This window comes from Lissotriton vulgaris, chromosome 6, assembly GCF_964263255.1.
Source record: "Lissotriton vulgaris chromosome 6, aLisVul1.2, whole genome shotgun sequence".
NCBI classification, from domain to species: Eukaryota; Metazoa; Chordata; class Amphibia; order Caudata; family Salamandridae; genus Lissotriton; species Lissotriton vulgaris.
Genome location: NC_141694.1, coordinates 1485606561 through 1485629880, shown reverse-complemented (window position 1 = coordinate 1485629880; position 23320 = coordinate 1485606561). Strand labels below are relative to the sequence as shown.

The 23320-nt window shown below is 44.5% G+C and overlaps 1 protein-coding gene across 2 annotated transcripts in view; it reads left to right on the top strand.

Moving 5' to 3' along the window:
* LOC147709034 (N-acetyllactosaminide beta-1,3-N-acetylglucosaminyltransferase 2-like) overlaps positions 1-23320 on the top strand; it is a 144503-nt gene that overhangs the window by 53203 nt on the left and 67980 nt on the right. For both annotated transcript variants that reach the window (XM_086927638.1, XM_086927639.1), the window contains exon 2: positions 21594-21699. The gene's annotated coding sequence lies outside the window, so the exon portion shown is untranslated. The remainder of the gene's footprint in view (positions 1-21593; positions 21700-23320) is intronic.

Here is a 23320-nt window from a genome sequence, read left to right as displayed (position 1 = left end):
CTGCAGTCTCCCTTGTCAGGGCTTTATGGCAGGCCCTTGGCAAGCTCGCTGCTCTCAACCTGGATAAGATTGGTAAGGCAGGCACTTGGGCAATGGGCCAGCATCTACGTTGCAGCTGTGGGCCACTTTTTTTGTGCAGTGTGGTGGTCGATTTGTGCTGCACCTGTGCTATTCAGATGCCTCCAGCGGCCTTTCCAGAGGCAGATGGGCCTCTGTTACCTCCCTTTTACAAATATGACGGAGGTGTCATTCCCAATTTATCGCTAGGTCTGCCCATTAATGTATTCAGATTGAGTAGGGGTTGTGGGGGCCTGAGGAGAAGTGGCCTCACTTACATTCATGTGTGGTGTCTCCAGGAAGTAGCCAAATGTAAATTGAAACTGAATGAGGAAAAAACTTAAGTTGTGCTGCTGGGCAACAATCCTTGCAGCAGTGTCCTGAGCACTCACCAGACTGTTTGGCAAGCTGCAAACCCCGAAAAAATCAATGATGGACTGTCAAGCCAACAAACTTGCTGCCAGCTGTTACGGTGTCTTGAGATGACTGCGGAAGGTTCTCAATCTCCTCCCGTTTACTGCTAAAAGAGTAATCGCGCAGGCCCCTGTGCTCTCGCCGCTGGATTACGGGAATGCCTTGTGTCTAAGCTCGCCCCGCTTTGTGGTCCGAAGGCTGCAGACTGTGCAGAATGCCGCTGCTCGACTTTTGATGAACATCCATAAGCATCAGTCTGCCACCAGGGCTCTCGGATACCTCCACTGGCTTCCTGTAGTACCCAGAGTACAGTTTAAGACCCTATGCATTCTGCACAGGGCAATAAGCAATAGAGGCCTCACACTGCTAAGATCTTTAACCTCCCCATATCTACCTGTAAGAGCCCTCAGATCCTCTTCAGATCACCTACTGATAGTCCGTAGGATCTGTGTAGTCCGATGGGCGGCTTTTCTTTCTCCTTTTTGGCACCTAGACTCTGGGATTTTCTACCTCCTGGAACACGAAATTCACGTTTGCAAAGCTTTGAAGACATGGGTGTTTTGTGATTAACTCCCTCTCCCAAATCTATGATCCAATGGTGTGTGTTTGCAGTGCTAGTAGGCCTCTGGGTAGCCATGCGTTTGATAAGAACCATAGAATTCTAATTGGTTCAGAAGAACCATAGAATTCTAATTGGTTCATTAGTGTGAACTAATCTGTGCACAGAGTGCTGGCAACGTTTGCTTTTTAAAAAAAAAATCTCAGTGAAGTTAAAAAATATACTTCTTTAAGAGACCCCCTCCTTTAGTAATACTTAAACACTGAAGCAATATTTAGCAAAAAAGCGCAATCCGCAAATGTGGGCTATTTTTTTTTTTTTTTAGGGTGCTCTGGCCCATTTTTGATCGCAATCCAGCACTGCTCTCAGCTTCTGCTTCGTTTCTGGTTTTCTAGTCGAGCCCCGCAGAGCGGTGCCGTCATCTGTTTTCCAGCATGCCTTCTACAGAGCAAGTCAGTGTACACACATCTTTTAAAAGAGCCCTATATAAATGTTACAAGACGAGTCGCAGCCACATAATGTTTTTGACAGTGTAAATCGAGTCAGAAACCCCTAGGTTTGAAAGAACAGTTTTCTCAAATTACCACTTAAGACTAGGGTTTGGTTTCCTCGTTGGACAGCTGGGCTTCTGGCACTCCTTCCCGGCTCCTGCTGTTTTCTTGCATGACCTCGTTGAACCTTTTCCGAGAGGTGTAGCAACACTCTGATTCTCCAGCCGTTTGTTGCTCACGACGCACCACCCTGTGCCATTTCAGGAAGCTAGAGACCTGCCATGACGAAGAAAGTCGTCAAATAGTTTATTTTACAAGCCATTGTTGGGACCTGTTCGAGTTCTGATCTTATTTTTTTATTATCCCTTAAGTTGGGCCTAGATGCCGAGCTTTTAAATGCCACAAACACCTCATCCTTTTGATATAAGATATACTGTTTCCTGAGTTCCAGGCTTCTTAGTATGCTAAATGTCTTAAAATATATTTTTAGTTCGAGCGTGAGTAGCGCATGTGCTGCTCTGCGAGGCATGCTGTATTAGAGTATGGACTTGAAGCTCTGCCCATATTTTTCATTGACTTGTGTCCCACCTTTGTAAATGCTGACTTCCGATTTGTTTTTAACAGACTTGTTAGTCTCTCCCTAGCACCACCTTGTCTTCATTTGTAATCACCCAAGAGGACTGCCCCTTTTAGATCTGTTGTTATACGGTATGTCTTATTCAGTATGTTAGCACTATTTTCTTTAATGAGTTTCTCCTACTGCAGGTGCATGCTTTCCCGGGGCTTTTAAAAATGTGCGGGGGGGCTCACAGACCCCCGGGGCGTATAAAATAAATGGGGGAGGGGGGGGGTTCAAAGCCCCCCCCCCGCAAGCCCTGGGGACCGCCACCTGCGGGCCTTCATGAAAATGTGTGGGGGGCTCACAGTCCCCCCAGCCCCGGGGACCCCACCCCCGGGGCTTCTCAACTGAATGGGTAGGGGGACTCAAAGGCCCCCCCCCAAGCGCTGGGTACTGCCACCCCCCCGGGACTTTGTGAAAATATTTGTGGGGGTTCACGGCCCCCTGCAGCCCCGGGGACCGCCACCCCATGCTTGTGTTTTTTTTTAAATAAAAAAAATAGCCTGTGTGGGAGGGGCTAGAGCCCTTCCCACATACCCCGGGGACCGCCACCTCCCCGGGGCTCTGCATATTCAAAATAGGGGGTTCGTAACGGACCCCAAGCCCTGGGGACCACCACCCCCGGGGCTTTTCATTAAGAGGGAGGGGGGCCACGCAGCCCCCCCTCATGGGGCCAATGATGGCCCTGGAGACTGCCAACCCCCAGGGCCGGCTCCTGCAGTGTCCCGGGGTGCCTACCCCCGGGGCACTGTAGTTTGCTATGGCTCCCGCTCTGCCATAGCAAATTGCTTTGGTTTTTGGAAGAGCTGCTCTCTCTCTTCCAAAGACCAAAGCCGATTGCTTTTCCACATGGGCAGCTGCATCTTGGCAACTCCCTGTGTGGAAAAACAATGCCGGCTCCCGCAGGACACGGGGAGCCGTTGGGACCGTGGGGGGATTGGGGACCCCTCCACGATCCCAAACTGAGAGGGCCAGCCCCGGGGCATGGCGTCCCCGGGGCTATTAGTGGCCCGAGATGGGGGGCCGTGCGGCCCCCCTCCTCAACTATGAAAAAAAAAAAATGTTAAAAAAAGAACAAAGGCCGGCCCCGGGGGACGGGGTCCCCGGTACCATAAATGGCCTAAGGAGGGGGCAAGGCATCCCCCTAGCAAAACCAGTAACAAAAACTAACAGTAACAGTGATATCACTGACCATGTCATGAGTGATGTAATATGTGGCGTCATCAGAAGTGCATTGCGGGCGCGCAAGTTATAGTTAGCTAAGCTAACTATAACAGGGGGATTTCAGTGGTTTTGTACAAGTGAAATGTCCAGCTAACTATAACGCCCCTGAAATCTCTTTTTTTGAGTGAATTTCTAAGGTTTTTTTAAATGCTAAGTCCTAACTATAACGTGCCTGAAACCTATGTTTTTTTTCAGTGAATAAATATATATATATCGCCGAATACTCCTACTGCTGCTGCTTTTCTCTCGCAGGATGCACACAGAGAGCACGGACCACAGAGCTGTTTTCAAATGCCTTTTAGTTTATTTGCATGGTCAGTAACAAACAAACGCTGGCAGCCATGACGTGCTTCGTCCCTGCCTGGAAGACTTGATCACATGACGCTTCACTACCAATGGCAATTCTTTAAATAGGTAATCAATTTTTATATTTTTTATATATATATATATATATATATATATATATATATATATATATACACAAAGCATGTTTGGGTTATATGTGAAGTTAAAAAAAGAAACATTGACGCACCAGTTTTAAGGATTTGGCAAACTTCCAAGTCTGTGCTCTTGAACCTAAAATAGATTATACAGGTCTCATTTTATATTTTATATACTGAGCCTCTTGGGGGTAATTCTCTTGAGAAGCAATTACCCTCTTTGGTTGGAAAATGCACTCCCTGTGTGACCTCTGCTTTTTTCTGCATGCTGCGGAGGAGTGACGAAATAATTTCATCAGACTAGATCTGGAAGGCGGGGAGGATTGGGGGGAGTTGAGTTGGTGGTAACCTTGCTAATGCACACATTGAGACGCACAATTTACACAGCCTGTGAATATTGTGGCAACCGTGCTAGATCAGTGTAACATGACCAATTTACACAGCCTTTAAACTTTGTAGTAACCGTGCTAATTCAGAGTATGATGTGCACAATTTACACAGCCTTAGAGGGTTGTGGCAGTCGTGCTACTGCAGAGTTTGACATACACATTTTACACCACCTGTGGAGGCTGAGGTAACCATGGTAATACAGGGATTGGCCTGCACACTTAACAGTCTGGAGTTTGTGGTAACCATTTCAAAGCAGAGTTTAACATGCACACTTTACATACTGCATGGACTTGTCCTCGCCATGATGTTGACATGCGCACATTACACTGTATGCAGAGCTTGTGGTAACATTACTAATGCGGCGCTTGGCTTGTGCACTTTACACTCTCCTTGGGTATCGTTTTGTATGCACCTCGCATGCACATTGTCTGAAAATGTAACACTTTGTGATGTGCAAGTCCACCGCAAAGTGTTTTTTTGTTTTAATTTTGCTTCATATTGTTTTGTCTTGCAGTATTGCCAGGTGTTAGCTACTGCTTCAAACAAATTTACGGATTGATACCTTGACATGGTTAGTGTGTGCGATGAGGTGCTAAAAAGATGGGCAGCAAATGAAACTCTACTGTGTATCAGAGCTAAATATAGCCCAAAGCAGTACATGTTTATAGCATCCTATAAATGTTTGTCCTTTAAAGGTATGATTGAATTTACTCAACCTTGGTATGATTGAATATTTGGGTAGTAGTTTTTGATAGCCCCATTACCCTTATTATGTATAACTAAAGGCTGCCCTCCCTAATAAACAGTCATTTACCACTTTCCAGCTCATCCACAAAATATCCACCTATGTGTATTCCCAGATACAGCTATGTTCATTGCCAGGAAGTGGTGTGTGCCTTTTGATACCCCAGAGGATGTCAATTATGGACTTTGGATTTCTGTCCCTCCATTCTAAAACTGGAGATAGACCGTCTCTGCTGAGAACTGTCGTGCCCCAGGTAGGAGTGATAAGGTAGTCTTGGGCCATAAGAATGATCTGGGAAAAGAACAATAGAGTCTTGGACACTCCTTGTTTCTTCGCTACCATAGCACATCCTGCTAAACTCATGACCATGCGGGGTTTGAGGGAGGTCGTTCTTCAAGGGTAGTGAGGCTACACATAGGTTCCGGAAGCAGCAAAAGAAATAGAAGGAAGCTGGCAGCAGGGTGACCTCCATAATGGAAGGCTCCCTAGAAGAGGTTACCGACTCCTCATAAAAAGAGTTCTCTTGTTTAAGGAGGAAATGCAAAATAATTAGCACTGCTGAAGAGTGAAAACCTGTCCATTTTGGTGCTAAATTTCTTAGATGGGTACGCAGTCACTTAGTGTACTTGGTGGTTCTTACAGAATGCAAATAAACTACAGAAAAGAGCTTGTTTTTATATAACTCTCTATAAAGCGATGCATATACTGTAGGCCAGGACTGTCCAAAATCGTCAGTCTTCCTTGAGTAATATTCTCCTTGATAGATTTTGACCAGGAATCTAACCCAAATCTCAGCACATCAGAACTCCCTGAAGGAACCCTGAGGTGGTCTTTGAATTGCCTTAAAACTGTGAAAAATGTTTAAACTCAGTCAAATATAAATACGGCCCAGAAGCAAATACATGATGTGGTGTAGGCAGCGGAAGACAAATGTAGTGTAGGGAGAAAGAAACGCTCTCTGGTGATAACGATTTAATAATTTTGTTCAGAAGAAAGTGAGATGGTGTCATTAGGAAGGAAAGCTGGAAAGAGATTCAAAGGGGACAACAATAGGGAAAAGTAATGCTGCAAAGAAGGGAGAAATCCTGCGAAGGAGGATTTTCTGATGAAACTCACGGGCTGGAAACAACCGTGGTGAAAGGAACAAAGAGGAAAGAAAAAAGCGAGTGAGGTCCAAGACAGGTGCTTTACCAGGTGTTGCGTGTTTTTATTTCCTAGTACAATTTATTTTTCTTCAACCTGCCGAACTTCTGGTGTTTGGTAATTGAAAATTGAGCGATGTTTATGCTGCCACCCAGACCAGAATATTTCCCAGTGCTTGTTTTGTGGTATATATTTTGGCAATGCAACTTGGGAGAACCAGTTGAAGTTTCAGAAGGGTAGTTAAATGGGCGTGTGCTTTATCGCTTGATGTAATAAAGATAGTCAAGTCCTTAAAGATAATGACAACACGGGTGTTTTGTTTCTGCATTCATTGACTTGCGTGACATAACATTTACCCCACCGCACACCACAAGGCTTTTTCATGCTTCTTGTATGTAGTTAGTGATTTGTGTGGCATAACCTATGTCATACCATGACCCATTTTGCTCTTTGATGCTTATTTCCTGGTATTGATAATTTTTGTTACTGTTGCCAAATTTATATTATTAGGTGGCTTTCCATTGGGCTGGTGATAGTGCAGAGCAGAAATAGTCACCTGAAGTAAATTGCGACAAGGCGATAGATATGGAAGCAAAGTCAGAAACTCCCACCTTATTGGGTAGTTCTGCATACAAGCTTAGCAAAACAGTATTTATTGCTAACTTTCCAGAATACCAAAAACTCCAGAAAAGAGAGGCAGTTATGAATGTCCTAAGAAGTGCGCTCACCCTCCTCAGGCGGATGCCTGGAGGTCTTGCTATCCCTTTCGCTCTTGCTGAACCTTTTAAAAACATTTGTGTTATTTAGACTTTGTGTTATTCAGACTTCTGCTTGATTAATAAGCTTTTAACTTGGACACACGGCTGAGACCTTGTAGAGATCTCTCCCCCACCATCCCCCCTTGCTGCCTGGCCACTCTCAGCCGAGTATCGAGGCTGAGAGCCGGTCTCGGGTAAGCGATCTAAAAACAGCAGCCATATTGGGTGTGGGTTAGCGCTGTGACGCGCTCTAGTTGCACATAAATGGGGACGGTCATGCCTCCGCGCAGCGGACGCATGCCAGAGTCCTGCCCGTCTGCTCCCGTCCGCGATCGGACGGGGCAAGGGGCCACAACCCCTGGTTCTCTGAATAATGCCTCCGTGACGTATAGCAATACTACCTTACATATGCTACGACCAACTGAGAAGACGACCTGTCGGCATACATTGGACCTCGCAAAGCCCCCTTTACTATGCCGTCACTGCCATCTGCATTTTAAAACACATTATCATCTGGACAGAAATCATACCTCCACTACACAATATAACATGGCCCTCTTAAATTGTAGATCCCTGCCCAAACACTGTACGGAGATATCTCTTTTAATCGAGGAACACAAGTTGGACGTCATATTTCTAACTGAAACGTGGCTACAAGCAGGGAACGATCCAGATATTGTTCGCGCTCTTCCAATAGGGTATAATATTTGCAGAATGGATCGCTGTACAGGACGTGGAGGCTTAGCCATTATTTATAAGGACACCTACCGATGTCGTCTTCTGCCATCGGCATTTAAAGAAGGGGAAAATCTCCCCTTCTCTCTAGAACTATCCTCCACTGACTGTCTAGCAGGCATATTAATTTATCGCCCCCCCTGAGGCACTAAAGGAATTTACCCTAAAACTGATGGATTTGGCCTCAGAACAAGTGGTAACTATGGCCAATTTCACCATTCTTGGAGATTTAAATATACATTTAGAGGATACCTCTCACTCCACTACTAATAATCTTTCATCTGGCCTGCAGACCTTAGGTCTGGACTTAAAGTGCCTCCTCCCAACACATGATAAAGGTTACCTTCTTGACCCCATATTTAGTAACTTACATAATCTTACCTCAGAAAACCCCATCTCCATACCGTGTTCCGACCACCTTTTAGTCCCCTTATTCTGGGTTACTAAAAACATTCGAGGGGCACAACCTCCTAAAATAACGTGGGATCGGAAAGGGATAGGTTACCCCTGGATAAATGGCAAGCATCTCTAAATGCCACTAAGCCCACAGTAGGAACAAACATTGAAGAAGCAAACACCAACTTTAATGCCTGGATCCAAGAAACACTAGATGACCCTCCCTAAAGTCATTATACAGAATTGCAATAGGAAATTCGGTTTAGCCCCGAATTGAGAATATTAAAGCAATCCTGCCGCAAGCTGGAAAGATTCTGTAGTCGAGTCCTCTCGCTAGAAACAAAACAAACTTACAGAATAGCTATCAGGAGATACAAAAATGAGATTTAAAAAACTCGGGCAAAATTTTATGAGGATAAAATAGGTGCTGTAGCAAATTCCCCTAAAGAGATATTTCGAATAGCCAAATCACTGATTACCCCGCCACAACCCCCGCCTTCCAGTGAAGGAGCGCCTGAACGCTGCAATCAACTGGCAGTATTCTTCAAAGAGAAAATAGAGACGATATATAATGCCTTCTCCTCTAATCAAGTTGACTTAGAATACAATAACACCGTCGATCTAATTCATGTTCCTGTCCTGGATCACTTAAATCTCTTAAACTTAGAAGCACTCGATTTAATTATCAGTAAAGTTGTCTCAAGCTCTCCACTGGACGTGGCTCCCCCTAAACAGATAAAGGCAGCTATCAAAGCTGTCCAAACCACCATAATGGAGGTTTTAAATCTCTCTATTTCAACATGCACAGTCCCTCACATGTGGAAATGCGCCATGGTAAAAGCAATAATAAAAAAAAACAGCTTGGACCCTTCCACACTATCAAACTATCGTCCAATTTCTCTCCTGCCATGGCTCAGTAAATTGTTAGAAAAACATGTTAATAATATTCTCGCAGCCCACCTTGAATCTAATAATTTGCTGGACGATACTCAAACTGGCTTTCGCCCTAACCATGGAACAGAAACAGCCCTATTGCTAGTGACTGAGGAGGCTAGAAGATTGGTAGATGAGGGAGGAGGAGCTGCGATCATTCTGCTGGACCTCAGTGCAGCGTTCGACATGGTCCAACATTCCATCTTGATCAACCGACTCAGAATGAGCAGGGTGTCGGGCGCTGCTCTGAAGTTGTTCACCTCCTTCCTCAGTAATCGCCATTTCCAAGTCTTTGAAGGAGACGTGGTCTCCTCTAGTCAATCTCTGGAATGCGGGGTCCCACAGGGTTCGGCCCTAAGCCCAACGCTTTTCAACGTGTATATGAAGCCCTTGGCAGCTGTTATCCACCCATTCGGCATTAAGATAGTCAGCTATGCAGACGATACCCAACTAGTGGGATCCTTGGGCCACGATGGAAGATCGTCGGATAGGCTGGCACCCTGCCTTGAAGCAGTGGCAGGATGGATGAGCTATGGAACGCTCTCCCTCAGCTAATAAGAGAGACCCGCAGTCTAACTGCTTTTCGTAAACTTTTGAAAACGCATCTATTCGACTGATAATCTAGCTAGAAACTCTGTGACTGCTGCTTCTTGGTTCTGAAGCGCTATGAGGCCTCCGGGTAGTATAGGTGCTATATAAATATTCTTTCATTCATTCATTCATACTGATGGACATTGTTTTAAAGCAGAACGTCCTCAGCAGAAAATCTATGATTTTACTCATTAATTTTTAGGTCTCGCCAAGTGCAGCGTGCATGCACTCATGTTTTATAGAGTTCACTACATCAATTTAGTACAGTTACACAGAATGTGCTGCTTGGCTAATAGCTAGGCGCGAGCTATTGGCTATGCCAATGCTTGTTTATGTTTGTTTTTAGCAGTGATAACTTTAAGCAAACAAGGTATGTGAGAACGATCAATGTAGTAATAGCACAATAAACTGCTATGGTGATTAACAGAACATTTTAGTGAGTTTGTAATGAATACAAATGTGATTGAGGTTGGAACGTTGAAGATAGGTATGAATAGAGTTAATTTACATATTTACGTTGACCTGGTCGTGAAGGGATGGACATCATGGTGGTATCACACCTATTGTTAAGAGCTGTCTTTTTAAAGCAGTTTTGAAGGCCAGAAAGGTAAAAATTGTCTTGATTTCAGGAGAATGGCATTCCAGTCGATTAGGCAAAATGTATGACATATGCAAAAAGACAGATTGTTTGGTTAGTGGCAGGAAATTGCAGAAATTGAGTTTGAGTTGGCGGCGGAGACATGAGGTGAGGGGAGCCATTCCATGGATTACTTTGCAAAGCAAGGAAAGGAGTCTGCATTTGACCATGTTGGTGGTAGAGAACCACCCTGCTTTGAGTTGATAAGAAGTGTTTTCCCTGTTTTTGAGTGTGAACACAGCCTGTGTTGGAAAGTTGATTACTTTGGCTATGGGAGACCTCATGTTTACCGAGTCCCAGCAGAAGGCTGTTGCAGTAGTCTATCTTGATCATGAGTCATGAACAGTGTGTTAATAATTATTTTTGCAGGGGAGAATGTTTAAAGTAGATTTTGATCTTATGTATAGAAACTGATAGTGTGCTGCTGAGAGTAGTACATGGGATCCAATGGTGGATAACCAGGTAAATGGAGCTTATAAATGGGAGACAGTACTTTTTGTCCTTCAAAACAAATAGTTTTTCCAGGGCTGAAGAATACTAGTTTTTCAGCAAAATGCTGAGGGGCTACTTTTGCATTTTTCGCTGGCGCCCTTTAGCAATTCCTGTCAAAGTTCAGCATAATTAATGGTAATATAGGTCTGTCCTTCGCTTTCCTATACAAGCTATAGTACACTTGTGCCCCCCTTGTCCGTTAGATGATATTTCTTTCCTTTGCCCCATCCCCACTGTTTGTACAGTGCTCTGTAACTCACCAGTTAAGTCTACACTGTAGAAGTGCCAATATTTATCCATGTAACCATACACTGGCCTGTTCTCATAATATTTAATTGTCCATGATTTAAGGCGAGTGAGTTGGGGATACTGTGTAGGTTAGTTGTTTTCTCCATACTTCCATGAGGGCCAAATCTACGCTAGAATTTCAGGCTAACAACTGACTATATATGTTTGTATGTATTGTGTATGTATTGTGCACTTATATAGCGCAAATCTGCCACCCAGAGGGTATCCTGGCGCTTTTGACTCTACTGAACCAGCTACACAGTCACGTTATTATGCTGTTCTAGGGAAAAGATGGGTTTTTCGACTTTTCTTGAAGGATGGAAAGTCCTTCAAGCTCCTCAAGGACAGAGGGAGGGAGTTCCAAAGCTTGGCAGCTGCGTGTCCAAAGGACCGCCCCCCCCCATCCGCAGCCTATGGATCCTCGGAACCACCACAAGATATGCTGAAAAGGAGCGCAAATATAAATGAGGGGGACCACCTTACTCGGTCAATATGAAATGGACACTGTTTCTAGTCTTGGGTTATTCACAATCGTCATCAGGTGTGTATAGTCTAATTGAGTCAGTGGATGCAAACAAAAACTTCAATGCCAAGAATGCACGACATTTTCACAGAAAAATGCTTAGGACTAGAAACCTGGTCTGTACAACATAGTGAGGTGATCACTCTAATTCGGAAAATCCTTGGTGAAATTCTTGGTGTATCTCGACCCATCAAATCTATTGGGCATCTCTGGTGGAAGAAAATCATGTGAACCTAATCCTGTCTAGGATCTTCATGGCTGAAAAGAACGTGCCAGTGAGGTATTTGAATAGGTGTGCTCCCAGTTTTGTTTTTAAGGCCAGGAGTTGTGCCGTAAAATTATTTTGATGTCCATACATTCAGTAGGCTGAAATCCTGGAGCTTCTGTTGCCTGCAGGAAACCATGTTCTGGGAATGTTGCTCAAGCTATCCACATCCTAAGCCATTGTGCCTTACTGTTTTGCTGAGGTTATCCGGTGTCTCTGTGGATGGATTTGTCAGTGAAACAGTGTCTTGAAGGAGATGCATTAGTTCCTGCAGAGCTATGAAAAGTGCTCAGGGTGAAGGTAACTGTGTACCACGGTTTCTGCTCATTGACTGATCTAGCTGCAGTCTTTTCCTTCTCTTAATGGGGAGATATTGTGTATTTCAGCAGAAACAGATTGAGTTTGCATGGTCATTTTGTGGGATGGTGGTTATACCTTCTACTGTTGATATTCTTCTTGAAGTGTAAAGCGGATCCGCTGCTGAAGGAGGTGATGGGATGCACTCATTAATCTTATCTCTTTTGACCTTTTGGATTCTAGCTTTGAGGCTTGGTATGAAGGTGTGTCCTAGAAGGGGCTGTAGTGTGAGAATGGTGGGGAGAGTCTGCATTCCATTTAGTTTATTCCTTTCTAAAGGTTTTCTCCTGCTTCAGACTCTGCAATTCCAGCCGAGTCTACTCGTGGTGACTCTGGGTTTGAGACAAACATTTGTTTTTGGGAACATTGATAATTTGCATGACTTGATGCCAGATAAACCTGCATCAGCTATTTCATTAGCCCTTTTTCAGGATGTTCCACCACTGTCCTTTCGATGTCTGTGATTTTGTAATGGAGTTGGCACTTTCCCAAAAGTTAATCCATCTGATCTCTGAAATGTTGGGGTATAAGCCGGCTCCCATGGGAGTCAGATCTGAGCTTTAAATTAAATGGCTTTAATGCAGAACATAAAACCACAATCTCAGTGAGAACATGAAGCTGGATATTACTTTGTAGCCCACTCACAGTAGGTGTAAGGCAAGTGTTGGAAGAGACTTAGGTTATGAGAGGGGACTCTCCCCCGGAATTTCTGCGTAAGAGATTAGCAGGCCTACTTTTCGCAGTGTCCATGCCTAAAAACCCAATAGTCACTCAGTACATGACAAACATGAATTCTTCTGTGTCCTATCTCGACCTCATGCATCCTTGTGCCAATTTAAAGTAACATTAGATCAGTGTCCCTCGATTTAAAAACTAGTAATAACCACTGATGTCCTTTATGAGGTCATTGGGGGAGTAGAGCAGAACCAAAGTCACAATTATCTACAACGATCATTTACTAACACCACTTCTTACCTCTGCCATTCCTAGCTGGCCCCTATTTAGTCTTTTAAAGCACTTTAAAAAAGGATTGAACTTGCCACAATCCCCGCTGTCGTGGAGAAAGTAAAGTATTTCCACCTTACTGCGTGAGTACCTCATTGGTGTGTGATCTTTCTTATCTAGGAAGATACTTTCTGCCACCTTCTGTCTAAAAATAAAAAAACTTGACTTTGTACATTGCCTGAAACATCATAGGAGGATACACCACAACAGTGTGCCTTATGGCATAACATTTAATTTAGTAAAGCCTTCCTCTTGGATATGGTCTGTTTTAAGATCCTGAACATGGAAATATCTGCCACATATAAACCTCCTTTCTCTAGTAAGCCCCTTCCCCTTAGACAAATCACTCCATTAACCAGTCATACTTCCACTGTGCCGTCCCACGCACACCCCAGTTCCCCTCGTGGCAATTCTTCCAATATGCAATGGACGGGACCTGCTCTGGAGTAATTAGTTCAACACAAGTAACTGATTCATCTCTTTCAGTGCCACTCCAAGGTGGTTCTCCTTAAATCTGCATGCTGCTCCCATAGTTGATAGCTGTGTTTTTTCTGCAACTTCACTATAGACAGGGCAGCACTGAAGTTCATCCACTTCTCCAAACTGTTCCTCTCATGTTCACTCAAAAGCAGGGGTCTGCAAACTGGGGGAACTGACCCCCCCCCCCTCCTTTCCCTGTAGGGGGCTCAAAAGAGATTCCAGGGGGGCACCAGGTTTGGCCAAAAGAAGTATTATGTTGATAAGAGTGCTTTGTTTTGAGCAGAAAGAAATGAGTGGCAGTAAGCCGCTCTGTAATGGGCCATCACTGACACATACTGCCAGCTGGGATATAAATGACAAAATAGGTTAAAGGGGAAGGGACTCCAAATATTCTTCAAAAGTCCCACCCAGCTTCTAATAATCACACTGTGGATACGTTTACATGCCAGTAAGGCCTTACTGACCATAACAATATGTTTGGCAATCCTGTATGACTAAAACGGTAAGAGAACTTAACTGCAATGTTTAAATAAGTCTAGACCAATTCAAACATTGCAAATTTAATAGAAAAAAATAGAAAAATTCTGTCGGTGGTCCCAATGCCCCCCCCCCCCTCCTTTTCTTCTAAGGATGAGTTGTATTAAAAAGCTTGAAGACCACTGCTCTAGAGTGACTTGGACGGCCCAATCTGCCCTGCATTTTCCAGCTCCACCTCTCCTGCTCTGCCAGCATTTCAGATGCCAGCAGTCTTTACCACCATGTCTGCAAGGAATATGGTTGACTTTTCACGCTTTGTGCATCATTGTTCTTCTTGCGGGTCACCTCCAGAAGCCTGTGCCTAAATGAGACACTCGAGGTGCCAGGCTACCTCTGCCTGAGAAACCCTGCCCCGTCTTTATTTTCTGAATGGATGGAGGTGGTTAATAGTCCCTGCAGGGCTACTGTTCGAGGCAGTGGCATACAGTAGTCCATCTCCTCTTCTTTTCTGTCTTCAGTTCACCCAGGTTGGATGCGTTTTGTCGACGGCAGCAGCAAGTGGTTGCCAACCAGATGGGCGCTGGTGCCCGAGTTCCGATCAAGACTCATGAGAAAGTATGACTAACCAATGTTCGGTTGGCGACATGCACTTGAATGTTAGCCATGTCACGTTTCTGATATTAATTTTGACTGTCACTCTCTTCATTCAGTGAAAGGTAAGCACTGTCGTCTACTCGTCTTAACTGACAATGAATCGGTTATATAACTTGTTGTATTTATTTTGAGTATCGTATGCCAATCTCCCGTCTAGACATGTTAGGTTACCCAACACTATTGACCATAGAATTGTACTTACTTTACTGTCAGTTTCCGCTGCCTTTTTATTCATAATAATTGGCGGGGACTCGGACTGAACGCCGCTCGTGTTTTTATCGGGTGTGTTTGTCGCTGGCGTTGTTTATTTGGCATTCAGGCTTTAAAAGGAAAAGTAATGTGCAGACGGTGAGCGTGGGCGGCGTGTCTGGGAAGGTTTCTTTAGAGCTTGCGAAACCGCTACTAAAAGCATCTTTCCTGGCAGCCTTGCCGCACGCTTCCTTTCGAAGTAAGTGGACATGGACTGCACTTGGAGATCCTTCAGTCCGGTCTGATCTGCCTTTTCCTGAACTCAAACACCGAATCCTTGCCATGGTTACAATTACTGACATCTCGCCCCCCACTTCCTCTTACATTCCCCGAGAAATGTCCCTTCACCCACAGATCTACCGCAGCCCCTTCCATATTACGCTGAAGTGCTTTTCTAAATTTCCTCTTCAGCACTTACCTGTCTTCTCTGATCAGGGCCGGACTGGCCGTAGCGGGCACCAGGCGTTTCACCGTTGGGCCGCCTGGGTCAGGGGCCGGTTTTGGACCCCCGGGAGCCTGGTTTGTTTTGCTGGGGGCCTGTTTTGCTGCATAGTTGCAATATCGCCACCCTGTAACAAAAGCGGCAGTGGTGAGATAGAAGTGGCGCTTCCAACTAGCATGTGGTACCCAGAGAAAAGGTTATATTGGAATAGGATTAACACCAGAATATTATCCAGACGTGAAGGGGGGGGGGGGTGAAGAAGAGCGGTAAGAGGTTAGACAGCAGAGAGAATTTTTGTTTTAAACATTTCTTCAGGTTACAGTTATTCAAAGATGCCAGTACCAATTCTTATTATTTTCTAAGAATTAGTTTTTGTTTTCTAAGAATCTTATATTCCTGTTTTGCGCATTAAAACAAAAAAAATGGTTTATATACCTGATGTAAATACACCTATCTTCTCAGAAGCACCCATGCAGATCAGTTTAACATATGCAATTGTTTATTTTTTTAGAAATACATGTTTTATTGCAAGTATATGGACGCCCCGTTTAGCCAGCATGTTTTTCCCCTTTTTGTTCTGCAGCATATGCTTACAACAAAAATCTGTATCTATCACACTAGTTTGCCAAAGCCAGACGTATTGGCTTGCCAAAGCTATTTTACCTTCTAGTTTATAGCTAAGCAGTAGGCCTGTTGCACGCAAAACACTTCCTATTGTAGGTATTCTACTGTGTCTGCACATGATAGTGGCACTTTTCACAGTTCTAGTGGGTCACGGCACATGTTCTTGATCTTTTTCCAGCAGAGTCCATGGTGGTACTTGTAGGGGCCCAAGCTTTCAGGTGTAGCTAAATGATACTTTGATGACCGACAACATTTGGACATTTTACTGTGGCTTTAAGAGTATTACCAAATTATCTCCGACGTTGAGGATCATCCCTTGCTCTCTTGTAAGGGCATTTGTTATGTCGTTTGAAGGCCAATTTATTGGTTTTAATTGCTCTGACCAATGTTAAGGTAGCTTCTAATGACTTAGGGGTTTGATTGCTATTGATCTTTGTATAGGTTTCTCTCCAAAGGTGGTTAAATAACTTCTGCCAAAGGCAGCCCACTCTGAATCTGACCACCCATTTGTAAAGTTGGGTCCGCCAATCTGAACTGGGCTATTGGTATGCTGTAGCGTTTTCGGGACCCTCTGTACTTGTGCTCATTTCCGCGTCTTATTGGGTTGCATAAGATTCCATTAGTGGAGCCGGTACCGCATGGAACAGGACTACGTATTTACTTGTGTCGAAGGCAGTGCTTTAAATGGGCGCGTATTGAGTACTGCACTTTCTTATTTTGAGAGGGAGAGTACCAGCACTTCTCAGCAAAAGCAGGTACTCTGATACAGAGTTCCTGCACTTCTATTTTTCCGTTTCAAGCACTGGTAGAAGAAGTAGTAGCTGACTGCATACATGAGTGTGGGACAAACTAACATGATCAACGGGCTAGCAGCACGGAAGTTGTGTTGTCCAGTGTGTTCTAAATTGGCACATGTCTGAGGACATGGAAATTACTTTCGTGCAACATTGAACTCAGAAAAAGTACCAAGTAGAGGTAGTGAGCATTGTACATGGCCTATAACTAGCAATCTCAGTAAACGGGCTCTGTAATATATTACTGATGCATTCCTCTAAACTCACCCATCCATTTATTCATCCATCCATCGATTTATTGGATTTAACAGATTTACACCAAACATCCTGAGCTTTTATATGATGGGGTGAACGATTCACCATTCGTTCAAGTAAGCAATGCATCAATGTGTGTATATGTAAGTGTTGAGTTTGATGGAGAGGGTTGCGGCTATGCTCAGGCTGGGAGGAAGGCCTGGGAGGAAGGGAAAAACTCTGAAGGCAAAGCAGGTGACAGAAGAATGGGGATAGACTCTATATCAACAAGTAAATGAGTGGCAAAACCTCTCCCACTGTCCCTTCAAAAAGCCACAAGAGAGTCAAAGGACAGTAACCTGTGCAAAATAAATGAGCTAATAAGAGTTCAGTAGCTTTCTTCACTTTCTGAGAGCTCGTTGCAAGACAGGAACTACTTGGGTAATAAAATCAATTGTGCACCTCGGTATATATATCCTCTGCACAATGCATTCACAAGCTGATATGCTAATCACTTAAGTGCAATATTACTCCAAGTCCAGTAAGTTTGTATACAAGTTACCATGAATCTTGACCGATAATCATTGGTGCCAACACAAATGGTGTTTTTCATGGCCGTCAGCCATCCTTCAAACGTATTTATTTTATTTATTTATTTAATGAGTTTTATATAGCGCTGGCTAGACCCGAAGGTATCCGAGCGCTTTACATGAGGTTCCACAAAGTTCTAAAATTACATTCGTTAACAGGTTACATCAGTTACTACTAAAACATTTAAAGAGCATAGAAGATGAGATAAACGGAGCGTAGAATCTACACATCCACTGTTCATCCACACGTTCATATAGCCCCACTCTCTGACCAACTGATTGCGTACACTCGCTTGAATGAATGGGACCCCAGCAGGTTAGAGTACGCTAGACCGGGTTGGAACACCAAACCGCTTACAAGTTATTGATCAACAAGCCTCAAAGTACATTGCACTGGCGAATCCTCGACAATGATGGTCTCGCCTATTCTGTCGGCTGCAGGAATATGTTTGACACCCATTTCCTGGAAAAGCCATATACTCCTCATCTGACAAAGCAGGATCTTTTAAAGATTCTGATAGCTAGAAGCTTATCGCCCTGTGGAATGTAGATGCAAAAATATTTGCTTAACTGCTGATAGAAAGTCTTATTGGTTGGGCAAATTAATATCCTCCTGGTCTCTCAACTTGGATCTAGGAAAAGATCATCTTTCCAGAAGATCTTGGCATTGCCGTTGTCAAAGTGTCAAAAGGGGAAGCTATCAACATGTTTATATGCTATGTAGATTACTCTGCTGCCTTTGACATAGGCGACACAGACTTTGTTTCTGACACCTACATAAAAGGGACTGAAGCCCACCTCGGTGGATCGTTTAACAGAACTACACAAAGATGCTTGAGTGTGTGGAGCAGCGGCTAGGATGGCTGACTCCCAAGTTCGATCCCTGGCGGCAGCTGAGCCCAGCACCATGCGACTCTAGGCAATAGCTCACTTAATCTTCCCGACGCCCCCAGCACCTTGAGACCCTTAAGGGGGTGATTAGTTCACGCTTTACAAATACCGGGTTAGAACCAATGACGCAGATGGGGTTAATTTGTCAAGATGTTCACTTTTGCTGGTCTTAACCTACGGCATGTGCTAGCCCAAATGTTATTCTGCCTACATACTGCAGATATAATGGCTGAGCTCTGACTTGATGATAATTATCCACCAGAAGCGCTGACTTTGTCAATTACGTATCTAATACATGCACACAGCATCATTCCGGTGGAAAAAAGCATTGCTGGGTTCCGAAGAATATTGACTGCACTCAACTCATGCTATAAAAACAACTGTTTGAAGGTGAATATTGACAGAGGTTCGATTATATATTTTGAGGAAATCTACTTGGTGTCTTCTGAATCGGCATTGGTAGATGGATTAGATATTATTTACTTAGCTAAAATGTGGCAGTTCTGCAATGAGTGAACAAGTACATCTGAAGTGGGGTTAAGAAACCCAATGATTGCGAGTCAAAAATATAAATCCCCACCAGTATCTAAAAGGAAACGTGCGGATGCAATTTGAAAAGTTTTTCTTTTTGATTTCTAACTTCGTAATGTGTAAATTGGAGAAAGAAATGCAACAAATATCGTGTGGGCTATGAGCCAAATAAGATGTAATATAACATTTACTCAACTGTCCAGGTTTGACAGGTGTTGAAAAAAGTCTTAAGCCTGAATTTATATGTAGTGAAATTTGCACAACTGGGACAGGCCTGCATACTTTTTCTTTTTCAAGGCCGCTCAAATGGACTCTTCTGGCCAGTGGTGGCTGCTACAGGACGGGGATGGCGGGGAGAGGGGAGAGAGAGGTGGGGTAAAAAACTAAAACCTTACCTCTGTACAGCCGCTGCCTATCCTCCGTCTTCAACTCCAGGAAGCACACTGGCTCCCAGACTCCCCTAGCCAATCATGACTCTGCGTCATAGCGGTGTCGTGATTGGTGTGAGCGGCCTGGTGTGGCGCTCGGACAGGACTGAGAACATGCAAAGTGCACAACTGTTTGGCCAGTCCAAGACGGCTGACCAAACCATAATGTGCCCTTAAGTGCACCAACCACTTCTTCCCCTGCTGGCTGTGATGACAGCCCAGGCTGCCCCAAAACTGGCTCGGTATGGAAAAATAAAATAATAAAATTGTATTTTTCCTTATTTGCACTGCTCCAAGAGACGTGGGGCGATGCTCTTCTGCTGCTTCTGGCATATTTTTAAATATCAATCAATCAATCAATCAATCAAAGACATTTATAGAGGGCACTACTTACCCGTAGGGTCTCAAGGCGCTTGGGGGGGGGGGGGTGCCGTTACTGCTCAAACAGCCAGGTCTTGAGCTTCTTCCTGAAGGAGAGGTGGTCTTGGGTCAGGCGCAGGTCGGTCGGGAGGGAGTTCCATGTCTTGGCGGCCAGGTAGGAGAAGGACCTTCCTCCTGTTGTCGCTCTTCGGATGCGGGGGACGGCGGCGAGGGCGTGGTTGGCTGATCGGAGGTGGCGTTTGGGAGCGTAGAAGTTGATTCGGTTGTTGAGATAGCTCGGGCCTTGATCGTGTAGGGCTTTGTGTGCGTGGGTGAGGAGACGGAAGGTGATTCTTTTGTTGACGGGGAGCCAGTGCAGGTCTCTCAGATGTCCGGAGATGTGGCTGGTTCGTGGTATGTCGAGGATGAGTTTGGCTGAGGCGTTCTGGATCCGCTGGAGTCTCTTTTGAAGCTTGGCGGTGGTACCGGCGTAGAGGGCGTTGCCGTAGTCCAGTCGGCTGGTGACGAGGGCCTGGGTGACGGTCTTCCTGGTCTCGGTGGGGATCCACCAGAAGATCTTCCGTAGCATGCGTAGGATGTTGAAGCATGACGAGGAGACGGCGTTGACTTGCCTGGTCATGGAGAGGGAGGAGTCCAGGATGAAGCCCAGGTTGCGTGCGTGGTCCGTCGGTTTGGGTGCGGTGCCCAGGGCGGGGGGCCACCAGGAGTCGTCCCAGGCGGAGGGCGAGGAGCCCAGGATGAGGACCTCCGTCTTGTCTGAGTTCAGTTTCAGGCGGCTGGTCGTCATCCACTCGGCTACATCTTTCATCCCTTCGTGCAGATTGGCTCTGGCGGCGGCGGGGTCGTTGGTCAGGGAGAGGATCAGCTGGGTGTCGTCGGCGTAGGAAATATATATATTATTATTAGATAGATGTCAAATTGCTTAGCAGCACCTGATGATTACGTCGATTCTGTTAGCTTTAAGAGGGAATCTGCGCTGTATAAAAACTAGCCAGCAGAAAGTTTAAATATGTATAAAATATTTTGAAGCTACTTTTCAAGGAGAATATATGTCCTGATGATGGTCCTCATGAATAATTAGTGGGACCGAAACGCCGTCGACCTGTTGTGCACCTTATACAAAACCTTTATCTGTATGTAATGTATATGTAATGGTGCTTGCCTGACTTTTCTGTACACTTGCATTTTTACAGAAATCGCTGCTTTTGCCTTAAAAAGCCCTGTTCTGTCTTCTGTCCTCCTACCTTCTGTTCTGATCGGATTGTGTTTGGGTACAGGCTTGTGCCCCACACTGGTGATTTGTTGAAGGTCATTCTTCTGTGTAAATTTTCAATTGAGTAAAAAATTGAAGACCTATGTCCGGCTGGACATGTCGCTCCAAATATAGAATTGATTTCGTCTATATTCATTTGCTTCGCATATTCCTGTAATGCATGGGACCGTTGTTGTTTTATAAAGTATGCTCCCCGAGGTCCTATGCTGACTTACTTGAAGTCCCTTGTTGCTCTTAACAGACCTTACCTGATGTAGCACTTTTTAAATGTAGACTGAGTGAGGGAAGAGGAGAGTTTTGTTAAAAGGTGGGTAAAGGAAATAGCGGTTGTCGATTCACATGTAAAACAGTTTTGAAGGTCTCCTGATGTTTTTTTTTTAATGAGCACTAATTTACTTGAATTTTTTTACCTTGATATAGATTAATTTGACACCTTCTGTGGACGTGTTTCCTGATGTTTCTTCTCTTTTGTATACTCTTCAGGTATGACCTCCTACTAGACCTTGGGGAACTGTATACTCATTCGTCAGTGAAGTTTGAGAACCTTCAGAATCCTGGCTCTTTGGTGGCAGTGTAGCCTGAAGCAGGGGTGAGTCCATATACAGTTGTACTTATTATTTTGATGAAGTGAGACCCTTGCTGGTTCAGGCAGTGGAGCCACTTTATGTGCAAAATTATTTAGTTGACAAAATAGTGAACCTTTGAGTTCATATCACTTATTTTTCAGTTAAAAAAAATGTTAATCTTTATTTTTAAGGATCATGGGTCAAGGAAAAAGTACGAGTGGCTGCACGTTTGCACCTCATTGACTCAAATTAGGAACAAAGTGCCAATAACTAATGTTACTACTGTCACACTGTATATTAACCCCTTGCGTGCGGCCGCGAGTCTGCACTTGTGCGGCACTTCTAAAGAGTGGGCGGGTTCATGACGGCCCCCAGCTGTCATCATCACACGCCCACCGTGCTGCATGACGGACCAGGGCCATCATCCGCATGCAAGGGGTTAATTTCCCCCCTCCTGCCCTGTTGGTTGCACCTTGGCAGCCTCCTAGTTCTGCCATGCCCTAAATCTGCTTGTATAGGGCTCAGTTACGTTTTCGCAGTGTGTAAATAATATTTTCATACAATTTAATTTCTCTCGACTTCTGTCGGTGGCTGAAGAAAATCTGAAGAGTAATCTGTGCTGAATAGTACATTTGTTTTTCCCACACATTCCAATCACAATTATTAAATTATGGAGACATTTTAGCGAACCACGTGATGGAACAGAGAAAGTCTGTCTAGGAGTTATCACACAACATGGTTGAAGGCAGGCGTGTTACCAAATAAGGAATAGGACCTAGAAGGATCAACCACCATTTTTTTTACAGTGCTGATCTTTGCTTTTTCTCAGTGCCTTACGTTAAAGTGTCCAGCAGTTGTCTTTTATTCCGGCCTTCTGGGTCATAGTTGTCAATGGTTCAACAGGTGACAAGGTATCGCGGCCCAGAGCTGTGAAGGGACCTGCTCCATTTTAATTATGGATGTTTTTTGGTCTTGTGTACCATCCAACACAAGCCATTTTCCTCATTTGATGTGCCCTCCCCCCGCAAATGCACCCCCTGCCTTCATTAAAGCTCAACAATGGCTGCCCTCACGCCTACCTGGCTTTTCCTTTTTTCATTTTGCCCCCAGGCCTCAAGTGCCTTTGTTGCTCTCCCTTCCCACTCGCAGTTTATTCCATCCACCCGCTCCTTTCACCGCCTTGCTGGTGCTCACCAAACCCTCACAGTTCTTTACATTTTCTTTAAAAAAATGCTTTTTTGTGGGCCCTACTGCAGCCAGTTGCTGCTATACTGCTCCCCCTGTCAAAATGTGCTTTTGCACTAGAAAAATGAATTTTCTTTTTTAATTTACCGAACAGTCGTGTTAGCCATCTTGGATTGGTAAAAAGCAAAAGCAAAGTAGCACATGCCTAGACAATTTTGTTTTTTGCCAATGCTACATAGCATCAGCAAAAAGCATTCCCATAGCCAGTAGGTCCAAAGGAGAGACTTGTTTGCTTTACGAATGCTTGTTTGGACAGTACTGTCTTCTACAGATAATCTTCATGGTTACTTTCATTTGCAATCCCAGCCTCCAATGCCCATGCATAACCAACATATGCCAAGACATTACTTCAAATGCTCAGACACCGCATTCATAAACTTGGGTGCTGCCTCAAATGCC